Source organism: Leptonychotes weddellii, chromosome 14 (genome assembly GCF_054177405.1).
Source record: "Leptonychotes weddellii isolate Sample4059 chromosome 14, ASM5417740v2, whole genome shotgun sequence".
Taxonomy (NCBI): Eukaryota; Metazoa; Chordata; class Mammalia; order Carnivora; family Phocidae; genus Leptonychotes; species Leptonychotes weddellii.
In genome coordinates this window covers 30124040-30143378 of record NC_138382.1, presented here as the reverse complement: position 1 = coordinate 30143378, position 19339 = coordinate 30124040, and positions in this window count along the sequence as shown.

Here is a 19339-nt window from a genome sequence, read left to right as displayed (position 1 = left end):
CAAAGAAGCAATGATATTTGTGGAAATAGCACTGAAATGTTGTATGCTTAGCTTATTCAATGTGAAAATGCTTTCAAGTATCCTAAAATTGTTTGAATATTTGTTAACACATTTGATAAAATTTAACATATGGGGTATATCTGCAAAGATAATGGACTTTCCAATTCTGCATGTGTCATGTTGATGATCTCTCTGTGTGAAAACAGTCCAACATTTCCTAATTCACTATAAGATATCAACCTTTGCACTTGAACATCTGCTATACAAAACATATGGATCTCTCTGAGAATATCTACGGTTCAGGCTTTTGCAAGTATGTTCATCCTTAAGTTTTTGCTAGCACACTTCTCCTAAAACCCTAGCTAACTGCTACCAAATAAAGTAATCCCCCAAACAAGCTATTATTTATTCTTTCATATTGTGTCCTATCTTTGCATAAATTTGATCACAAGATATGGCTTAGTTTCCTGTAGATCTTCATTAATTTGGTTTACAGTTACTTGTTTAGTGGGTAACAGTATGATGTTTGTGGTCCACAGAATTTTGGTTTCTATTATCTTTGCCCCTCCATGTCATACCTGTAGATATGTTAGGTTACATGGCAAAAGGGACTTTGTATACAGAATTAAGGTTATATATAGACTTTAAGATAAGGAGAATATCCGGGATTATCTGGGTGTATCCAATATAACCACTTGAGCCCTAAAAACAGAGAATTTCCAGCTCAGTCAATCAGAAAGATGTTGCAGAAAAAAGAGGTAGGAGAGATGAGACAAAAGAAGTCAGAGAGGGTCAAAATATAGGTAAGACCTTGAGATAAGTTGCTGGCTTTGAAGATGCAGACAAGGGCCAGAAGCTGGAGAATATAAGTGGCCTCTATGCCCTGAGAAGGACTCCTGGCCAAAAGCCAGTAAAGAAACAGGAATCTCATTCTACAATTATGAGGAATTGAATTCTGTCACTAATCTTAATGAACCTGGAAATGGATTCTTCCCAAAGCCTCAGAAGGAAATCCAGTCCTGCTAATACCTTAATTTCTGCCTTGAATACTCTATGCAGAGAAACCAGCTGAGCCACATGATACTCAGACTTGTGACTCACAGAACTCTGAGATAAAAATTTCTGTTGTTTCAAACCACAAAGTTTGTGGTATTTTTTTAAAGGGAGATAGTAGAAAACTGATACAGTGTTCTACCTCTGGTTTTTATGTGGGCAAGTATAACAATGGTCATATGAAGAATACTTAACACGTTTTCTAAATATATAAGATCTTTCATTACTCTAGCACAAGAAAATATATGATATGGTCCTACTATATTTAAGAATAGCAAAACCTTATCACTTATCTCACCATCAACAAAACAAAACAAAAATGCAACCCATGGAATGGGAGAAAAATATTTGCCAATCACATATACAATAAGGGGTTAATATTCAAAATATATAAGGAATTCATAAAAGTAGCAAAAAACAAAAAAAAATACAAATAAAAGCATAAAACAAAACAGAACCCTACAAATAATCCAATTAAAATGGGCAATGCAGTACACAATGGAATATTATTCAGCCATAAAAAAAGGCCTGGATAGATTTTTTTTTTTCCCAAAGACATAAAACTGGGTAATAGGTCTATGAAAAGGTGATCAACATTAGCATTTTAACAGGAAAATGCACATCAAAAGCACAATGAGAGGGGCGCCTGGGTGGCTCAGTAGTTAAGCGTCTGCCTTCGGCTCAGGTCATGATCCCAGGGTCCTGGGATCGAGCCCTACATCCGGCTCCCTGCTCCGCGGGAAGCCTGCTTCTCCCTCTCCCACTCCCCTTGCTTGTGTTCCCTCTCTGGCTGTCTTTCTCTCTGTCAAATAAATAAAACCTTAAAAAAAAAAAAAACCCACAATGAGAGATCACCTCACGCCTGTTTGAATGGCTATTATAAAAAGACACAAAATAAGTGCTGGTGAGGATATAGAGAAAAGGAAACAATTGTACACTGTTGGTGGGAGTAAACTAGTGATCACTATGGAAAGCACTATAGTGATTCTTCAAAAAATTAAAAATAGAACTACCATATGATCCAACAAATCCACTTCTTAATATTTATCTGAAGAGAGTGAAAATACTAACTGGAAAAGATATATGCACCCCCATGTTCACTTCCACATCATTTATTATAGCCAAAATATGGAAACAATCTAAATCACTATCAATGAGTGAATGAGTAAAGAAAATGTGAGATATATAATATATATTATTACATATTATTTTTATATTACTTTATATGTATACATATAAATAATGGGACATTATTCAGTCATAAAAAGAAGGAAATCTTGTCATTTGCACCAACAAGGATGAGCCCTGAAAGCATTGTGCTAAGTGAAATAAATCAGAGAAAGACAAATACTGTATAATCTCACTTATATGTGGAATCTGAAAACAAACAGGCCAACACGCAAACATACAAGCAAAAGATACCAGAACTCATAGATACAGAGAACGGATTGGTAGTTGCCACAGTTAGGAGGTAGGGTGTGGGTGAAATAGGTAAAGAGAGTCAAAAGATATAAACTTCCATTTATAAAATAAATAAGTTATAGGAATTGTAACATAAAAAAAAAGACAATGTCATACACAAACTGGAACAGAATTCAGTCTTTTTTTTTTAATACATAAGATTTTTATTTTTTAAAAGGGATTTATTTTATTTTATTTTATTGTTATGTTAATCACCATACATCATTAGTTTTTGATGTAGTGTTCCATGATTCATCATTTGCGTTTAACACCCAGTGCTCCATTCAATATGTGCCCTCCTCAATACCCATCACCAGGCTAACCCCTCCCCCCCACCCCCCTCCCCTCTAGAACCCTCAGTTTGTTTCTCAGAGTCCATAGTCTCTCATGGTTCGTCTCCCCCTCCGAATTCAGTCTTAAAAAAAAAAATCCCATCTCTTGTGATAACATGGATGAACCTGGAAGTCATTATGCCAACCAAGTGAGACAAGCCAGATAAAGACAAGTACTGTGTGATATTACATGTGGAAGCTAAAAGAAAAAAAAAAAAGTGGTTGCCAGGGGAAGGGCTGGGGGTGAAGGAAATAGGAAGATGTTGGTAAAAAGGTATAAACTTTCAGTTATAAGATGAATAAGATCTGAAGACCTAACGATCTAATGTATAAAATGATGACTACAATTGAGAGCACTGCATTATATAATTGAAATTAGTTAAGAGAGTAGAACTTAAACATTCTCACTGAGACAAATATGTAAATATGTAAAAATATGTAAGGTGATGGGATATGTTAATTAATGTTAATGTGGAGAAATTTTCACAATGTGTATATATATTGAATTATCACATTGTACACTTTAAATACCTTACAATTTTGTCAAGTATACAACAATAAAGCTGAAAACACATTATCACTTATCTTACATGAAAGTAATCACCAAATAGATTAGAAATAAATATAAAACAAAAATAATTTTTTAAACTATAAATAAAATAGAGGTGAATATTGATCAGTTTTTAGAACCTGGAGGATTTTTTAAACATTTTTTTAAAAGATTTTTATTTATTTATTTGAGAGAGAGACAGAGATAGTGAGAGAGAGAGAGCACATGAGCAGGGAGGAGAGGGAGAAGCAGGCTCCCCAGTGAGCAGGGAGCCCAACACAAAACTCCATCCCAGGACCCTGGGATCATGACCTGAGCCAAAGGCAGACATGTAATAGACTGAGCCACCCAGGTGCTCTGGATTTTCTAAACTTAAGAATGATGGAATATGTCACCAGAAAAAAAAAAAGGTGGAAATACACTAGTTAGTGTGATAAAAGATACATCAGAAAAACAAAAAGAAATTCCATAAAGTCAATATAATGTCAAAATAATTAAAGTAGATATGGTAGTAAAAGTTTGATATCTTTAATGTATAATTATTTTATCTAAAATGTGTTAAATTTCTATTCTGTGCTGGACATTATTCTAGGAGTTCTACATATCTAAATTGATTTAAATTTAAATTTTACCACATCATGGTCATCAATTTTCAGATGAGGGAAATGGAAGCAACAGAGAGATGAACTTAACTAAGACCACATTAATAGTGAGGACAATTTGAGGGGACTAATCAACCCAGATGGTTCGGATCCACAACCCATGTACTATCTTGCCACTCAGTATTTATAGGGAGCAGGACCAGCTATATTATTTTGTGAATCCCAGTGCAAAATGAAAATGTGAGGTCCTGGGATGCCTGGGTGACTCCGTTGGTTAAACAGCTGTCTTCGGCTCAGGTCACGATCTCAGGGTCCTGGGGTAGAGATCCCTGCTCAGTGGGGAGTCTGCTTCTCCCTCTCCCTCTGCTGCTCTCTCACTTGCGTGCTCTCTCTCTCAAATAAATGAATAAAACCTTAAAAAAAGAAAATGTGAGGGGTGTCTGGGTGGCTCAGTCGTTAAGCGTCTGCCTTCGGCTCAGGTCATGATCCCAGGGTCCTGGGATCGAGCCCCACATCGGGCTCCCTGCTTGGCAGGAAGCCTGCTTCTCCCTCTCCCACTCCCCCTGCTTGTGTTCCTGCTCTCACTATCTCTCCCTCTGTTAAATAAATAAACAAAATCTTTAAAAAAAAAAAAAAGAAGAAGAAGAAGAGCTCCTGGGCCTTAGCATATGCATCCATTTTCCCTTCTTTTCTTGATTATATTAAAATAACAGTATTAAACAGGCAAAGAATAAAATGGCAATAGCAAAGAGAATGAAAAGAGGGTCAGCAGATTATAATTTGCAAGTTTTCATTATCTATATATTATCTAATATAATATCTGACTTTATTTTAGGCTTTCCATCTGCCAAGTATTATATTCTTGAAATCCCATGTAACCAAACAACCATTTGATGAGATGGATAGAACACTAAACTCATTTTATGAATGAGAAAACAGACACATAAAAGTTATTTAACTTTCTCAAGGGCATAAAAGTTGTAAGTTAAACCTGATCAATCTAACTCCAGAGGCTGAGCTCTTAAATACAAATGATAATGGCTCTTAAGATGAAATAAAGTGGATAAAGAATAAGAAAACTAGCACATTTTTCTGCATTTAGTGGGAGAGTAAACTGCAACAAATTTCTTAAAGGACAATTTGGAAATAGTAAAGCCTAAACATTTTATATACATTTGCACCTTATAATGCCATTTTTAGGAATGCATTGTTTAAAAAAAAATCAAGGATGCCATTTCAGTTTTCTATTGCTTCATAACAAAACATCCCAAAATTTAGTGGCTAAATAGAAGTATATTGCTTTGTTTACCTTTGATATAGTCATCTTCATGTTTTGGTGTTTGTAGTTTGTTGAGTTTGGATCTGTCAATTTACAGTATTCCTCAAATTTGGAAAAGTTCTAACTATTATTTCTTCAAATATTTTTCTCTCTCCCTTGATCCTGCCTTTGGAGAATCCAGGCACATATATTTGAGCTCTTTGAAATTATCTCCCAGAATATTGATGCTCTGTTCATTTTTATCTGTTTCCTTTCTGTGTTTAATTTTGGAAAGCTACAATTGCTATGTTGTAAAGTCCACTAAACTCTTATTTTTTTCTTGTGCATTGTCTGATATGCTGTTATTCCCTTACAAGGTATTTTTTTTTTCCTCTCAGGCATTGTTTTTTTTTTACTTGGAATTTAAATGTGAGTCTTTTTAAAATATTTTCCATGCCTCTACTCTACGTTTTTCCTATCTTCTTGAACATAGAAAATCTAGTTATAATTGTTATTTTAATGTATTTTCTTACTAATTTTATCAGCTGTGTCATTTCTGGGACAATTTCAATTGATCAATTTTTTTCATAATGGATTGTATTATTTCACTGCATGTCTAGTAATTTTTTATTGGATGCCACACATTGTGTATTTTACCTTGTTTTGTGCTGGATTTTTTTTTTAACTTCTATATATATTCTTGAGCCTTATTCTGTGATGCGAATATGTAGAAAAATAAAAAGATGTTTTATTTGAAGATATGTTATTCCAAATTATATCAGTCAAAAAGAGCTGTTTAAAAGCCTCTAATTTTGTCCTTGTTTCCTTTTGAAGAATATACAAGTACAACTTCAATATTGTTGTAAACTTATCACAGTGATTAGCATGTGAAACAATGCTGAATGAATGAATGAATGAATACCACACGAATGGGAGAATAAACTCAGATTTTCCTCCTGACTTGTTTTCCTGGATGTTTAAAAATGAATTTATCTTTGATCACAATAAAATTAGCCTAGATACTTGTAATATTTTTTTTTAAATTTAATTTTCACTTTAGTTTAAAGTATGATTTGTATGATTTCTTCTTGCTAGTGCTTCTTTAATTTTTTTTTTAGCAATAAACTGCATGTTCATGTTTATCTTTGACTAGCTGACTGGTAGTCAAGTATCTGCTATAGCGCTAGCAGAGCATAAAATTATGACGGTTTTTTTTTGTCCCTTAATTGGCCAAAGCTGCAACATCTGTCATTTTGTGGGAATCAAATTTCAGCTTCAAAAGCAGTATGAACAGTCTAGCATAAGCACATCCATAGCACTTCAGTTCAGCCTTCTTGCCCATCCTCCTTCTTCTGCTAGTCACCTTTCCCTTTTCAAATCTCTCTCTCTTCACAAAGTTCCCTTTCACCTTATTGGACCTACAGTGAATCTTGTCTGGCTATTGATTCTGCATAGTGTTCCAGCTCAGTATTTCAAGGTCATTTATAATTGCATGTAGAATTTCTGTAATTCTTCTCCATCATTTTTCCCTTCCCCAAAGAATAAAATGTTCTGTCAAGTAGCCACAATGACACACTATGAACTAGAGAAATAGCATCATGATCATTAAAAAAGGTGTGATGGTGGGAACTACACAGAACATTTTTTCTTTTCTTTTCTTTTTTTTTTTTTTTTTTGCTTTTCAGCTTCTGTGGATTCCTTCTGGGATACTCCTTCTGGAGTTAAATCTGCCCAAACAGATAAAGTCTGAGGTGAAATAAAAAATAAAGTCAAAGTATTAGATAAGTATGAAGCTAAGATTTATTCTGCTTGATAAAATTACTTTAGGGTAATGTAATGTTACCATTACTTTTCCCCTATTATCAACTTTCACTTTCTGCTATTATAGTACCATACCCTCTGGTCACAGTGACACTAAAATAACAAAAATGGACACCATGCCTTTTCTGTTGTCCCCATTCTTTGAAAAAGTTCACCAATAAGCATGCCTCCTAACTAAAAGAAAATTACATGAACAATTCCTTATTTCTTCATTTGTGTTTCTTCTGAGATTGCACAGCACCATGAGCAAAATTACCTATGCTATTGACCAAAAGATGACACACAAATTTTGCTCTTTATTATCAGAAAATGTAGAAAGTTTTTTTTTCTAAATATGTAGGAGAAAGAGCCAAGGGAAAGGAAAGAAAAGATAACTTTGAATTAGTGTAAATAGCTACCCCCAAAAAGTCTCTGTTGTCATAGCAGCTTCACTATTATTGACTAAATTTGATTTAATTCAATAGTCAAGATAAGTGATTTTTTGCAACATATTCTTATCTATGCTTTGAGAAGTATAAATATAAAAATAAAATATGTTAAAGTCTGCAATGTAGATATAAAGTTTAGTTTTAAAGTTTACTTTTAAAAATCAAGTTGTACACATAGAATTCAGTGCATAAAATTAATTTTAAAATAATTAGAAGAGAAATGCTGGAATAACGGCATATTAGCTTTTTGTACATCAACTCTCTATTGATAATAACTATGAAATAAAAAAAGCGTCTCTTTTGAAGGCAGTAGGGGTAAACCAAAATATCTGGAACTTCAGGGGTGTGAATCAAAAAGAGAAGAATAATGAAGCAGATCCAAATTATCCCATGCTTTCCCCCATAAAACAGTTGCTATTTTTAAAAGTGGCTACCAAAGGAAAAGTTAATAATCCAGAGAGAAAGTGGTGGCTGTATCTGGTAAACAGAGGTTAAATTTCCATAATCTCATAAAAGTGGAAGACAATGTTTTAGTTTTTGGGCCACCATGTCAGTCAGGACATGAAGGACTAACATGTTAGAGTGAAGGAAAGCACTTGGAGTGAGCACAACAGTTGAGGGCACTTTTTTAAAATCAAGGCATTTACTGATTTCTTTTTTTTTTTTTTAAAGATTTTATTTATTTATTTGAGAGAGAATGAGAGAGAGCACATGAGAGAGGGGCAGGTCAGAGGGAGAAGCAGACTCCCTGCCAAGCAGGGAGCCTGATGCGGGACTCGATCCAGGGACTCCAGGATCATGACCTGAGCCGAAGGCAGTCGCTTAACCAACAGAGCCACCCAGGCGCCCCAGCATTTACTGATTTCTAAGTGGTGCTATTATGATAGATCTAAGACCAGAGAAAGGAATAGCTAATCTAACTGAGGCTAAGAAGCTGATGAGAATAGCGAGTAGGCTTGGAAGTATGGAGGTGGGGGGAAAAAATGTCCTTCAGAGCCCAGGACATAATGGAGGTCTTGATAAACACTTTACACACACACACACACACACACACCACATGATCTTACACTACAAAATAAGAGTAAGAGTAAACTGGAAACAGACTAGCCACCACAAAAGACTGAATAAACAGCTTTGGCCAAACTCAATTTCAAATTGAAGTAAACTAATCTATTCCTGTTCTAATAGCATAGCAATACTTTCAAGATGAAGTTGGCTGTATTTGGAGTCTCAACTTATTTCTAATTTATTTTCATATAAAATGACTGGCAATACCCTGGGTGGCTCAGTCAGTTAAGTGGGCTACTTGATTTTGGCTGAGGTCATGATCTCAGGGTCCTGGGATCCAGCTCTTGTCAGGCTCCATGCTCAGTGGGGAGTCTGCTCGAGGATTTTCTCTCTCCCTCTCCCTCTGCCCTTCCCTCTACTCACCCTCTCTAAAATAAATAAATAAATATTTAAAAAAAAAAAGAATATAATCTATCAGAACTTATGTAATGCTCCAAATAAAGTGTTTAGAGGGAAATATATGTCCTTAAACCAAATTAAAAAAAAAAAAGTTGAAAACCAATGACCTTGGTGTATTGATCTCAGGCATCAAAGGAATTAGAATATATGAAATAACAAAGAAAAGAGCAGAAAATAATAAACTATAAAAGAGACATAATACAATTAAACAAAGCTAAAATTTGGTTCTTTAAAGAAACTAATAAAATTGATAAGCCAGTGGCAAATGCAATAAATAAATAAAAGAGAAAAGCAGAAATTAATAATTTCAGGGAAGAAAAAAGATCACAGTTATTCAATTTTCTAGCATTAAACAGAAAATTATAGAATATTATGAATAAACATTTTCAAATACAATGAATAATAAATGAAATAAGCACAGTTTAAAGAAAAACATTTAAAATACATTCAAAAGAAATATAATAGTTTTTTATCAATTAAATGGTATATATTTAGTAAAAGATAATTCCGTCCAAAATTCCAGATACAAAATCCTGTATCATTGAGTTCTACCAAACACCTGAGGAAGAAGTTAACTAAAATCAACTTACAAAAACTCTTCTGGAGGTTAAGGAGACTTTCTAACTCATTTTATTTTATTTAAATATTTTGAATATAGTTGACACACAATGTTACATTAGTTTCAGGTGTAAAACCTAGTGATTTAGCTTCTTTATGTGTCATAGTATGCTCACACATGTAGCTACCATCTGTCACCATATAACACATTACAATATCACTGACTATAGGGGCCCCTGGGTGGCTCAGTCGTTAGGCCTTTGCCTTCGGCTCAGGTCATGGCCCCAGGATCGAGCCCCGCATCGGGCTCCCTGCTCGGCGGGAAGCCTGCTTCTCCCTCTCCCTCTCCCCCTGCTTGTGATCCCTCTCTCGCTGTGTCTCTGTCAAATAAATACATAAAATCTTTAAAAAAAAAAAATCACTGACTATATTCCCTATGCTGTGTCTTTTATTCCCATGACAACTTTACTCCATAACTCAAAGCCTGTATCTCCTACTCCCCTTCACCCATTTCGTCCAACCCCCCACCTCTCCCCTCTGGCAACCATCAGTTTATTCTTTGTATTTATAGGTCTGATTCTTTTTGTTTGTTTCTTGTTTGTTTATTTTAGATTCCATATATGAATGAAATCATATGGCATTTGCCTTTCTCAGTCTGACTTCTTTCAATTAGCATAGCACCTTTTAGATCCATTTATGTTGTCATAAATGGCAGAACTTCATTCTTTTTTATGGCTGCATGATGTATACCACATCTTCCTTATTCATTCATCTATCAATGGACACTTACTTAGGTTGCTTTCATATCTTGGCTACTATAAATAATGCTGCAATAAACATAGGGGTGCATATATCTTTTTTAATTAGTGTTTTTGTTTTCTTTGTGTAAATACTCAGTGGAATTATTGGATCATATGGCATTTCTATGTTTAATTTTTTGAGGAACCTCCATGCTATTTTCCACAGTGGTTGTACCAATTTATATTCTCCCCAACAGTATACAAATGTTCCTTTTTCTCCACCTCCTGTCCAACACTTATTATTCCTTGACATTATGATTTTAGTCATTCTAACAGTTATGAGGTGATATCTCATTATGGGTTTGATTTGCATTTCATTGATAATTAGTGATATTGGACATGTTTTCATTTGTTTGTTGCCCATGTGTATGTTTCCTTTGGGAAAATGTCTATTCTGGTCCTGCACCCATTTTTTAATTGGATTGTTTGTGGGTTTTTGTGTTGAGTTATATAAGTTCTTTATATATTTTGGATATAGCCCCTTATCGGAAAGCAATCTTGAGAAAGAAAAACCAAGCTGGAGGTGTCGCAATTCCAGATTTCAAAATATACTACAAAGTTGTAATGATTAAAACAGTATGGTACTAGCACAAAAATAGACACATACATCAATAGAACAGAATAGATCCCAGAAATAAACCCACAATTATATGATCAATTAATCTATGACAAAGGAGGCAAGAATATACAATAGGGAAAAGACAGTCTCTTCAGTAAGGGTTGCTGGGAAAACTGGACAGCTACATGTAAAAGAATAAAACTGGATCACTTTTTTAAAAAGATATATTTATTTATTTGAGAGAGAAAGAGAGTGCGCATGGGGGGAGGGGCGGAGGGAGAGGGAGAGAAAGAATCTCAAGCAGATTCTTCATCAAGCACAGAACCCAACACAGGGCTTGATCCCAGGACCCTGAGATCATGACCTCAGCCAATATCAAGAGTTGGACGCTTAACCGACTGAACCACCTAGGTGTCCCAAAACTGGTTCACTTTCTAATAACACATACATAAATAAACTATAAATGGATTAAAGATCTAAATGTGAGATCTGAAACCAAAAAAAACACAGATAGTAATTTCTCTGACATTGGCTATAGCAACATTTTTCTGGATATGTTAAGGCAAGGGAAACAAAAGCAAAAATAAACTATTGAGACTACATCAAAATAAAAAGCCTTTGCATAACAAAGGAAACCATCAACAGAACAAAAAAAGGCAAAATCCTGAATGGAAAAAGGTATTTACAAATGATATCTACACCTCATTTCATTAGGCCAGCATAAGCTATATTCCAAAAACCTAAAATAATATACTGGAAAAGAAAATTCTGGAAAAAACTACTTTCATTAATTTTAATAAGATAAATTACTGAAAAAAAAGTACAGTAGGTTCAAAAATTGTTTTAAAATGTATAATACATCACAACTATGACTTTTTTAGTTCCAATAATGTAAGTTTAATATTTGAATATCATTGTAAGTCACCACATTAACTGATCAGAATTGCTTTTTAAAAATTATATGATAGGGACCCTTGAGTGGCTTAGATGGTTAAGTGTCTGCCTTCAGCTCGGGTCATGATCCCAGGGTCCTGGGATCGAGCCCCACATCAGGCTCCTGGCTCAGCAGGGAGCCTGCTTCTCCCTCTCCTTCTGCCTCTCCCACTGCTCATGCTCTCTCTCTCTGTCTATCTGTGTCTCAAATGAATAAATAAAATCTTAAAAAAATAAAAAAATAAAAATTATATGATAATCTCAATAGATATAGGCAAAAAAATTAATTAATATAAACATTTATTAAGGATAATGCCAATAAAATATGATTACATGGAATTTCTAGAATCTAATGAAAAACTAACAAAAATAACAAAAAATACTTAAAATAAACAATTTAATGCTTACTTCCTCAAATGGAGAAAAAGATAAAGATGGTCACTATCACATCTAATTAACATTGTGCTAAAGTACCCAGCTGGAGAAACAAAGCAAAACAAACAGTATGTATGTTTAAAGGTATAGAATAACTCAGAGATACAGAGCTGGGAAAGACATCACTTGTTTTTTACAACCAGAAACAAAGTAGAACAAACCACAAATTAATGATCTTTTTGAACTCATGAGGGAACTGAGGTCACAGGGAAAAAAGCTAACCTCACATTCAGAGTATCAGATGATGTGGGAAAGACGTTATTAGGGTTTGAGGCCGATGGCCAAGAAAGAATTCTTGAGACATCTTTGGTGTAAAAAGGTGATTTTATTAAGGCATGGGGACAGGACCTGTGGGCAGAAAGAGCTGCACCAGGGTCATAAGGAGTGGCGCATTATATTATATACTTTCAGGTTGGGAGGGGGTTAGGGACAGCGTAAGTCTCTAAGGAATTTTGGAAACAAGGTTTCCAGGACCTTGAGAGGGCTAGCTATTGTTGGGAAAAGGTCATTTATTACTGTCTAATAAAACCTCAGTCATGAGACCCTTCAGATGTATATCAGTGAGCCATATGCTTGAGGGATGATTGCCAACACATATCTTGGGGGTTTTAGAGATAAAGGAAGTTTCCAAAGGAATTTTTATACAGGATCCTGGGGGTCGGGCTAAGTTTGCCGTTTGCCCTTAGCAAAGTATTAACATGAGGCAGTTGAGTCCCTAGAAGAATGTCACTCTTCCTGTTTCAAGGACTTGTCAGTGGGCTTTAGGTAGTAAGGAAATTTAATAATTTTTCTTCTGCCTTTGTTTCCCATATCATCAGATACCTCCAGTTAGAAATAGAGTATGTATTTACTTAAGACATACATTGGTAAATACCATATAAACTGATAAAAATATTAAACTAGAATTTTCTTTTAATGCAACTTATACAGGTTAAAAATAAAAGCACATAAAAAAAGATGAGCCATGTAAACACTAAGGAAAAAGAACAGAACTAGTTGTATTAATTTCAGAAAAAGTAAACTTCAGGGGACAAAAAAGGAATACTATCAAGCATAAAAAGAGACAGTACATACTAATAAAAGGGTCAGTTCTTCAGAAAGATACAACAATCTAAACAATGCATACACCTAAACAATAGAGCTTCAAAACACATGAGACAAAAATTGATAGATTTATTTATTTATTTATTTTATTTTTTTTAAAGATTTTATTTATTTGAGAGAGAGAGAATGAGAGAGAAAGAACACATGAGAGGGGATAGGGTCAGAGGGCGAAGCAGACTCCCTGCCAAGCAGGAAGCCCAATGTGGGACTCGATCCCGGGACTCCAGGATCATGAAGTGAGCCGAAGGCAGTCGCTTAACCAACTGAGCCACCCAGGCGCCCCAAAAATTGATAGATTTAAAAGGAAAAAAAAATATATCCACAACTATAGTTGGAAATTGCAACATTTCTTTCCCAGTAATCAATATGAGTGGACAGAAAACCGGGAAGGATGTAGATGGTTTGAATAACAATATCAACTAACTTGAACTATTCACATTTTAGAACACTCCACTCGACAGTAGCTGAATATACATTCTTCTCAAGTACTCAAGGATGCATGTGTAAAATTCCATTAAAATTTTGATCTGCTCCACAAAATGAGCCTAATAAAGCACAATTTCCCAATAACACAATGTATTATACAAATTGTTTTCAACAAACCAGTGTCCTCACAACAGCTTTACCAGATAGTAGGAAAATATTTTAAAAGTGGAAATGGGCAGAAAAGATGACAAGTGGTGTAATTGTGTGACAAAGGCTATTGATAGAGATCATCAGTTTCACTCAGAAATGATTTTTTTTAAATGAAACCTCTGCCGTAAGCAGATCAACCAGAAAGGAAGATGGAATAGACCCTAAACCAGGTTAAATAAGAGAGAGCCAAATATTGGGAATCGAGAAAAGAGTTTACATTTGTCAAAAAAGAGTTCTGGTTTTGATTTTTGCAATAGATTAGAAAATGAGTAAAACTTCACACTTTGGTGAAGGATGACATAAAGGTCAATAATAAGAAAGCAGTGGGAGAAATCAAGAGTGAATAGAGTCAAAGATATGGGTAGTTACAAGCTAGATAATCAGAACATTGTGGAGATTTTAGTGGAGGCTGAGGAAACTTTCAGAAAAAAGTGAAAAGTTTCAGGTACTTCTATAGCTATCAAGACCACTTGAGTTGGTAGCATTGTCTGTAAATCTTATAAAAACAGATTCTTTCCCTTTCAATTCAAATCTTAGAAGAAATCTCAAATATGTGCTGCTGAAAAATAATTCACAAAGACAAAAAATTATCTAGGCTTAAAAGTTTTATTTGGATTTATCCAGTATTCTTTTTCCCAATCTACCCCTCCCAATGAATTGGATGTATTTTGATGGTCGAACAATGGTTTTCCTGGTAGAAAACTTCAGGAAAAATAAGTATTCTATCAAAAATAATATAAACACACACACACATACTGATTAATATACATAAAATATATGTAAAAATGACTACATGAGTGATCAATATTCAGCATAACAAATACAGGAAAAATGACTCATTCTTTTATACAGTAAAATATTTATATTTTACAATTATTTACTTTGATAAGTTATATCATTTATGCAAGGAAAACATTAATAAACAGGTGAGTAAGGGATGGCTTATTTTCTCAAATAATTACTTCCAATAAGTCTCATTGTTAAATATTATAGAATTCTAGAGTGTCATGAAGTACATAATTTTAGGTATTAAAAGGCTGCCAAAATGCTTCTCTCTCTCTCTTTTTTTTTTTTTTTTGCTAATTTATATCTTTCTCTAAAAAGGTTCAGCAATAATCCATGATTCCTAGAGGGTTATTACTTGCTTTCCTTCTTGCTCCAATGAGAATTCTGGCTCCAACAACATTATACATTTACTCATTTGCTCAATTCTATAAGACTTCATAAATAGATGTAGAATTATTTTGTGCATGCAACTATAGAAACACCTCTATTGAACTTCCATTGCCACTTTGGATAATATAACTTTAAATAATGTTGTTCTCACTGTAATAAAGAAAAAAACCTTAGATACTCTAAAATATCATCATCTTCATTGAACCCATCAGAACCTGAGGGCACAAAGCAACCCAGTACTTGAATTCCAGAGGAAAAAGTCCAAGAAGAGTCAGGATGTACACTTCATATCATCTGTTAAGAGAACCCTGGCAGAAGAGGCACAATACACCATAAAAGTGGAGAGAAGAAATGGGCAAATTTTAAAGAAAGGGCAAATATGGGCTAGCATATCATTCTGGAATAGCTGGGGACCACAAACAAATTAGAGTTATTATTCCCTCATATGCTTTTTCCTACACACCTCTCCTGGCTTCTAAAAGAAAAGATCAGAAACCAAAGAGAAGACTAGGAAGAGCCCCATGAGAAATGGCAAGCATGCAGGAGGTGATCAGCTGCTGTTGGGGCAGAGGCACATTACCACTCATTTTCCTGGACTTTTCTCTCGAGCCTTAAGTCACAGAGGGAGAACTAACATGGCTGCTTCCTGGGCAAAGACAAAAACGATTTGTGGCTTGGGGAAGGGTAGGAAAAATAAAGCTCTCTCTTCCTGAAAGAGAAGTAGAAAACCAATGGGAGGAATAGTAAAGATTTTCTTTTTTTTTTTTTCTTTATGATTTTATCTATTTATTTGAGACAGAGCACAAGCAGGGAAGAGGGTCAGAGGAAGAAGGAGAAACAGACTCCCCACTTAGTGGGGCTCAATCCCAGGACCCTGAGATTATGACCCGAGCTGAAGGCAGCAGCTTAACTGACTGAGCCACCCAGGCACCCAGATTTTCTTTTTTTAATCTCTCGTTATGTATCTCCCATCCCTTTATCCACATTTATCAGTTAACACATCAGGGGCAGTATTATCAATTTAAAACATTCAAATGTGAATAACTTCAGAGGGGAAATATGCATAAACTTTTTAAGGCTAAATGTAAAAAGTAGGAGGAAATAACATTTTTATTGTTCCTTAGCTCTAACTTATACCCTGATGGAAGATAATATACTAGGCCAAGAACCTGCTTTACTTATTACCTAACTAAAATTTTAACTTACTTTCTGACATTTAGCTACAAGTTATATATGCTATTATTTCTTGATGAATTTATTACTTTAGAATAAAGGTTATTAATCTTAAAAACATGCATGTTTTAATATTTTATATTATCAAGGGCATTCATATTTTAATCTTATCTTTTATCTCCATTATGCTAAAATAAAAGGTAAAATAAAACCAAATTCAAGCAACAAGTTATTTCATTTATTTTGTGGCAAAACCCGATCTCACTGATTTTGTTCCCCTTGGATTGAATGAATTACCTGAAGAGGTTGTTATGGTAGAGGGGCCTTGTTGGAGTGAAATGTTAAGAGAAATGTTTAAGTTCTAAACAGCTGAAGCTGTTATATTAGAAGCTTCCAGAATAAGCTTATCTATAGTACTTCATGCATTTCTATTTAAACTCTCTTCTTTCTGTTGCCAATAAAACAGAAATGTTGAGAAGACAGAGTGTGAGCCCATAAGCCAAATGTTGACAAGAATGACATTTTTTCTCTGATTCTATTTTCATTACTTCAATGGTTTCTCCCCCAAATCATGAAAAAGCATTGTGAATCATATTTATGACTGACTCTGAATCTATAGAAACTACTTTGTCATTTTGTATAGATTTAGAAATAAAAAAAATGTTTGAGTAATTTTTTCAAGTGTAATGTATAGCACATTTTGTTTTTAAAAATGTATCCTGACAAAGAGTAATAGGGTGCCTGGGTGGCTCAGTTGGTTAAGCCACTGCCTTCGGCTCAGGTCATGATCCTGCTGGAGTCCCGGGATCAAGTCCCTCATCGGACTCCCTGTTCAGTGGGGAGTCTGCTTCTCCCTCTGACCCTACCTCCTCTCGTGCACTCTCTCTCTCTCAAATTAAAAAAAAAAAAAAAAGAGTAATAAAAAAAACTACCGTTAATTTGATTACTTTGAATATTGTAATCCGAAATGCCATCTAAAGCACTCAACTAGTCATATCATTTCTTTATCAAACTTAAGATATTTGTGTTTTCATTTGAGCCTTTTTGAAATCAGAGACCCAAAAAAACCTTATATATGATATGAATAATAATTTTAAGAATTAGTTGAGACCTACAAGTTTAATTTTATGCCTTTATTGGTTTGGTTGCTTAGGAATTATTTGTCTTAATTCATTTTGCAAGCTTAATCAATTGTGATATGAATAAAATTTGGTTCATATAGGTCTGACATACTGAACTTCTGGTTCACAATTCACAGTAAGCCATGCTCAAAATCCCAAGCTGACATTCAGTAACTTTTCCAGATAGTTTTACTATTTAAAATGATCCTAAGCACTATGATCTCCAAACTATTTTCTAAAGTATATACCAGGTGCTTCCAGATCATTGCATTGAAATATACGCTGAACTTGTTTACATCTGTATTTTGGGGGCGATTATTTTCACTTTTCAACCTTAATTTACTTCATTTCAGAATTTTTCATATTCGTTTCTAGACCATGCTATAAAGAGTATTTTTTGTCAGGAAAATCCTATCATTTTCAGAAAATTACAAATAAGGATAAGTTTAATGTTAACGAATGAATAGATATATCCTATGATTTAGTTTAAATTACAGCATGCGCAGTCTTTGTTAATGTCCTTTTATATTTAAATCAAAGCATTTATTTCACATTCAAACTTAGAAATGTTAATTACTAACACATTTAAGGGAAATAAAATGTAATTATTTCTTGCCCTACTGCACAAAGATTTGTTAAATGAAAGGCTCTGTTAATTTAAAAGCTATTACAAGTTATTAATCTCAATACTTACAATACTTATTGAGAATAAATTGCTTAAACCTTTAATTAAAAGTTGAATAATCACTAAAACTATGAAATTTGGAAAAGAAAGGGTCTTGAGTTCAAACACTTTTTAAATATAATGCTAAATCTAGTTAAAATTTAGTTACAATACAATAACTTCCAGAATACTGGTTTTAAACTAACAGTTTGAGAGATGCTTAAATGATAGGCTCTCTCCACTTTGATACTAAAACACAGCACAACAAAATTTTTTTAAGCTAACGGGTAACATCATTGACATACATAAACTTTACTCTTTTAAAACAACAATTGCCAAAGCATAATCCCACTCGAACTAGACACATTTCACATTTCTTGATGGATTCTTAGTATACGATGCTGCATTTAGTCAGGTTGCAAGACAAGAAGAAACAATCATACATAAAAAATTAACCCATGAAAAAGACCAGCAATTATGATGTAGTGGCATATTAAAAATGAATGAAATATTAATCAGACCTTCAAAGCAAACACACTTAACTAAGTCTGTGTGTATGTATGTATGTATGTATGTATGTATGTATGTGTATTTATACCAGGAAACTCAGAAAACATAAAACATCTTGCAGAAAATATGCTTCCCTGTAGCTTTGAATTTTGCACTAACAGCAGCCAGGAAAGAGACTCAGTTAACAATAATGGAAATATCACTCACAGACTTCTGTCTACTTTGAAGAGAAACTGAGATATATGTTTCCTTCAAAAAGAAAATAGTGCCTTAGTATTTATTACACACACACACACACACAAACACATACACATGCCCACACATACAGAAAACCTTTTTTTCATTTTCCATTCCATAAGTATTAATTATAACATCTGAATCCCAGAAATAAAAATGGTGTGAAAGTGTACTTCCAGCATGGATGGGGCTTTCCATTCTCCCTGAAGATAGCTTCCTGGGACACAACCATGTTCTGCTTGAGGAAGTGTAGGATAATAGTTGAAATTCATACATTTAGATACTTGCAATACACAAAGTAAACAACTCAATTGCCCAAGTGTGACTGCCTTTTCCACTTAACTGTGTTTTAGCAATCGGGAATGATTAAGAGATCCAGCTCATTGTCACCTCTTAGACCCAGAACTAAAGGCAGAATTTAACATAATTATTGAAAAATTCAACACATTCAAACAACCAGC